Source organism: Carassius gibelio, chromosome B10 (genome assembly GCF_023724105.1).
Source record: "Carassius gibelio isolate Cgi1373 ecotype wild population from Czech Republic chromosome B10, carGib1.2-hapl.c, whole genome shotgun sequence".
Classification (NCBI taxonomy): domain Eukaryota; kingdom Metazoa; phylum Chordata; class Actinopteri; order Cypriniformes; family Cyprinidae; genus Carassius; species Carassius gibelio.
In genome coordinates this window covers 20,645,865-20,651,864 of record NC_068405.1, presented here as the reverse complement: position 1 = coordinate 20,651,864, position 6,000 = coordinate 20,645,865, and positions in this window count along the sequence as shown.

Here is a 6,000-nt window from a genome sequence, read left to right as displayed (position 1 = left end):
ATGGTTTTATGCTAATCTTATGGTGTTACACAACTGTAAAGCCTCTGTAAAGCACACATAAGAGGGAAATGGTTCATGCAAAAATGTATTCAACCTCATGCTGCTCCAAAATGTTATGACATAAGGTTGGGTAAATCATATCAGCTTTTTTAATTTCGGGGTGAATTATAGTCTTTGGTTCATCTGTTTCCAAACAGAACAGTTAAGGTTCTTTTGTAATCTTCATTGGGGAAAATAATCTCTAAGTAGCACATATGGTTTTGAGATGTTTATGTAGGGTGTCTAATGACTAGATCAGTGTGACAGATCTGAGGATTTCAAATGATTAATAGCATCTAAAGAAGCTTCTAAGAATGTATTAACATATGATTGTGTAAAAATATGGTGTCTTCATGGACATTTTCATGGTCTTTTTTTCAAGTTTTTTTTCTTTTTTGGCTTTATTGTGCAAATGCTCAAAAACTGTAGTGAGATCTGTGCTACTGAGTAACAGATGTTGTCTGATGAAAAAATGTAGTAGTTTTTGTAATGTTCAAATGGTGTTTCAGACAGACGTCTTACTGTTTTTTTTTTTTTTTTGGTGCCCTAGGGGGAAATGTTTTAAACATGTGATAACAACAAATGAGATAAACTGATTAAATACCTAAAGATTAGTGTGAGTTATATATGACCATTATATTAGACAGTTATGAAGCTTTTCCTGATCCTTGTTTTCCCAGTAGTGCCTCTAGATGTTTAACTTCTCTAACATACAGCTATGGACAACAGTTTTGGTGGGCTGTTCTTTAAAAGAGCCCAGTTTAGTTTGTCTAACAAGAATTACTGAGCAGATTTTCTTTCAATAGGTGGTGCTGTAAACATTGAATCTGGATATAGTTTGACAACTATACTTTTTACTTTACATGTACCTTTTTTTTTCTTAAAGGTACACAGATCATGAAATTGAGGTCATAGAAGGGCTCGATGAAATCAGTTATTTTTCCCCAAATTGAGTATTTTTTTTTTTTTTTTTACCAAAATAGTTTTTTTTTTCTGTTTACAATTTTCTGGATTCAGTTTTCTAGACTCTGTTTTAATGGTTAAATTAAATTGTGTTAATCAGAAAATTAATTGAAATCATGAAACAATACTAAACAGGGATTTGTTAGTTTAACAAAAATGTAAATTTTAAGGCCCTTTGAAATGGTTTAGTTTTTCTGCTAAATAAATTCTGGCATATAGTTTTTCTGGTAAATATTCCTTTATAAATAATGTTGGTAATACATTATAAGGGTATTCTTAAGGCATTATAATGAATAAATAATGCATTATAAAAAATAAAAAATAAATAAAAAAATTTCTAATAGTATGTTGTATCATCTCATTTTAATATATTATAACATTTACTTATTTGTGGTTATAGCTTTTAAGAATATGATGATTTGAAACACAATGAACATGTTGCATCCACTTTTACAATTGATTATATTTCTCATAGTTATAATGTATTATATGTCTCATTGTAACACGGAGTCAGAGACATTTGGATCCATAATCAGCAACAGTAACATGCAGAGGACGGGGCAGGCAGCAGAGAATAACAATCGGTATAAACAATCCAAAGTCAAACACGGAATGAACAAACACTAGGAAAACGCTCGAAAATGCCAGACAGAACTAAACAAGACTTCGCAATGTGAGTGTGGTGAGTGCAACCTTTACAGTGTCACTGATAGAAAACAGGTGTGGTTCAATAATTATTTCCTAGGCAGGAGTTTATGGGAAATGTAGTCCAGGGTGTACTGTGTCATGTGAAAGTCTGTGGTGAATAAACGTATGTGCAGTGACTGACCGGATCAAGACATAGCCCCCCCCCCAAAGAGCAGCTTCCAGACACTATTAGGGTGACCACCCGTCCCGCATAGCGTGTGCGCGCACAGCGTTTGAAGCCCAATTCATGCTTCTCACAAATTGAGACTGTGTCACGTGTAATCAATGCTTGCTCAAAAAAAGTTGGTCGCTCATCTATATCTGGAGTCACCAACCCGTCGATCGCGGTCGACAAGTCGATCTTGAAAGCATTTTAAGTCGATCGCGAACATTTTTCAAAATCTGAGAAAAACAGGTGCGAGCCTCCACTGACTGTGCCGCGCACCTCCCAAAACAGACGAAACATTTGTACTTGACGCAACTGTTTTAGACTGAAAACCAGACCATACAACTGATTTAGACGCGGGTGCCGGTGTGATGAGATGTACTAATATCCGTCTGCTTGGGCATGATTGTTTTAGGCCTGTAATTGATTGATTATTGAGGTAATAGGGATGGCACGGTTCACTGAAAAAAAAACCCCAAACCGTTTCTGTTGATGCATGCGCATTCTGGCTTCCCAAACATTACAAAAACATGAGAGAAAAAAAACCCTGGACAAATCATTCACTCTTGTTCAACGCGAATGCTGTATATGTGAATAAACATATACAAAAGCTTAAAGTGAATAAATTGTAATGAAAAATAAATAAAATTAAATGGTTAAAGTAAATCGTAAGTGGAAGTGCATTTGTCGATTCTGTCATAAGCATACAGTACATCAGCAGTTACACATGTTTAGGGGAATAGGGCATTATTAATATACCATGTAAGGTGGTATGTGCTAGAAATGGATAAACCACTATCAGTGAGTCTGCCCATGGGGTGGGGGCACCACCGTGCAAGGCAGTGTCCCACATTGTCCCTCAGAAACATACCCCTTGTTCCCCCTTGGGCTTATTAGCAGGTGGTCACCCTAGACACTATAAACAATCTAGGAGGGCGTTGGAGCGAAGGCGGATCAGGGTGAGAGACGGAGGGCCAGGTCCGTGTGGTGTCGTCGCACCATCTAGCAAACTCCTCAAGGGCACTGCTATGATCAGGTTGGTTATTTCCATTTCCATTTACATAAACCTGCTGCCTTCTATTTGTTAAAAAGTTTGAGATAAGCAATAGGATCCAGTGTTGAGTACTCGAGACTCGGACTCGGTCTTGGACTCGGTCTCGAGACCGTATTTTAATGGTCTCGGTCTTGTCATGGACTCGTGTGCATTTTGACTCGGTATTGACTCGGACTCGAACATATTAGGAATCGGACTTATGTCCGAGTCCACTCGAGTCCCAATCAAAATATTTCATGATTATTACTGTATGTTAATGTTTACTTAAATTGATGTATGTTTGAGACATCCAATGACTGGTGATTTTCTTTTGACGTGAGACGTTAGGCCAGCGACACACTGGATGTGTGGCGCAAGCGTCTCAGCTGCGTGGCGTGTCTGTTTTTAATTCGGCTCCCATGTTAACAGGTTAGATCTTGCAGACTGCCTGCGTGAGACGCGCGGAAAACCCGTGCATGCTAGAAATAGAACCGACGCCTATTTTTCACGCGACACACGTGCATGTTGGAAGTGTTTCCAGGCAAAATATACTAGGAAAATATGTTTATATATCATTTTGTACATAAATACATATTAATTCATGACATTTTGATATTTGAAAGTCTATAGGTTGGCATAAATTCAGATATAAATGTAATTTAAAAAATAAATTAATAATGAACGATTTTCAAATATTGCACCTGTCAAACATACTCTATTGTGCCGTCAATACTGTTGACGGTGTCCTATCAGTAGGTCTGTAAAAAAAAAAAAAAAGGAGAGGCCTCCCTCTATGTCACCGACAGCAGCAGCAGCGCGCCAAGCGCCGCGTGCAGGCACGCTTCTGGTGTGTAAAGACACAGAAAACGCGAAGCAGCCACCACGCTTCTGGCACGCAGCGGAGACGCCACGCAGCCAGTGTGTCACCGGCCTTAAGTTACCCTCCTGCCATCCGCCTGTAGTGATCCCGCTTTCCAGAAAGCCACGTTGCTACATTATTTCTCTCAACTGTGTTATTTTTACAAAGTAGGACAAAATGGTCACAAAAAATATCGTTTAATTAAATTATATAATGAATACAGACACAGACTGACTGTCTCAACACTAAACATCTCCCCCCAAAAACATGTCTGACAGAATGCATTGAACTAATATGGCATTTCATCCAGCTTTCTTCCCCTGGCACATACACACTTTTGCATGAAATTTTCCTGGACAGTCACTCGGCTCTTGTGTGTATGCCCTCCGTAACTAAAAAAAAAACTTGGACTAGTGTGTATTTAACCCTGCATTAAAACGCACCATCCAGGGAAATTAGCATTAGATTATCCGTTGCTGTTACAGAAAGTGATAAAATGGTAACTGTTGTCAGTCCCCGCTTCCTCTGCACCAATAGAGAGTGTTTTTAGTCGGGGTGGATTGATCATGAGACCACATCGTGCTTGGTTGGGTAGCAGGATGGTCTCCTCACTTATTTTTTTGAAAAGTAATTATGCCCATCTGTAATCTTCACAACATCTAAAGTGCACATAATCCAAGACATTGTAAGGATATTAGCAGTCATTAGTTAAGCTTCAATGTTAAAAGTTATGTAAAAGCTGTTACAGTTGAACATTTACAGGTATAGTGGTACAGTAATGTTACTTGTACTAGAAAGGTTATATGGATGTGTATAGTGGTACAACGATGTTATGTGAAAATGAGCACTTAATATTGACAAGTAACACTTCATAATACTAATAAAATTACCTTTACACCACAAACTATGTGGCCCTTTTACCCTTTATTGTTTCCACCAAACATTTTACATACTCTTGAAGATTTCTTTAGGTCTTGTCAAAGACCCAATCTCTCTGGTCTCGTTCTTGACTCGGACTCGACCCTTTCTGAACTCGGTCTTGACTCGGACTCGACCCTTTCTGAACTCGGTCTTGACTCGGACTCGACCCTTTCTGAACTCGGTCTTGACTCGGACTCGACCCTCTCTGGACTCGATCTGGACTCGGACTCGAATGAGCTGGTCTCGACTACAACACTGATAGGATCTGCTCAGGTAACTTAAAATATGAAGCTAATCGTTCAATCAGAATGTGAGGCCGCATTTTATTAAAAGCTGAACTAAAGTCAGCAAATAAAATTCTTACATGTGATGCAGGTTTCTCAAGATGTTTATACACCTTGTCAAGAATAAAAAGTTTTGCATCCTCTACACCCTTGCCCGCTTGATATGCGAACTGTAGAGGATCTAATTTGTCTACAGTTAGGGGGATGATTGTGTCCTTCAAGATCTTTTCAAAACTAGGGATGCACCGAATCCAGGATTTGGATTCGGCCGAATACTGGGCTTTTTGACATAGTTCGGTTTCGGCCGAACCGTAGGTTTTTTTTAACACCGAACCGAACCCTTGTTTGCGCTACGCTGGCCGACGTCACGCGGCCGTTGGTTGCGTGAAGGTGTTTATATGGGGAGGAACACATCCCGACAGTTCGCTCTAAACTAAACTGTTCAGGAATCTTGAGCGGCTGGGACGATTTATACCATAGCGATACAGAGCCAGCCAGTCACATCGGGTGCTGATGTGGAGATAAGCGTTTTTTTCAGTGAGCCTTTGATTCCTCTTAGGTAGGATCCTCTTCGGTTGTGGAAGACAAACCAGCAGAGATTTCCACTGCTGGCAAACATCTACATCTGTGCCCAGTGAAAGACTTTTCAGTTCTGCTGGGGACATTCGTTCCCACACTGGCAACCGGCTGTCACCTGTTAATGCAGAGCGTCTTGTTTTTTTATTTTAATTTTTTATTAAACTCTCATTTCATGTGAAAGATTAGAGGTTTTACGTTAATTTAATTATGTTGCAGGAGATGTGCGTGATCTTCCGTAATATTTTTCGTAATATTTTCCTATTGTTCTAATCGTAGCCTATCCTACTGTTGTAAACGAAAACTAAACAGCCTACTATCCATGTTTATTGAGTTAATGTTCAATTACATTAATTTCAGTTAAGTCACCTACATATTCTGATTTTTAAAAAGAAAAGAAATACACTTTTCTTTGCATTGCTGCACTTTTATTGAAAGGTTTTGGTTGTTTACTTAGGTAAGCATAAGCATG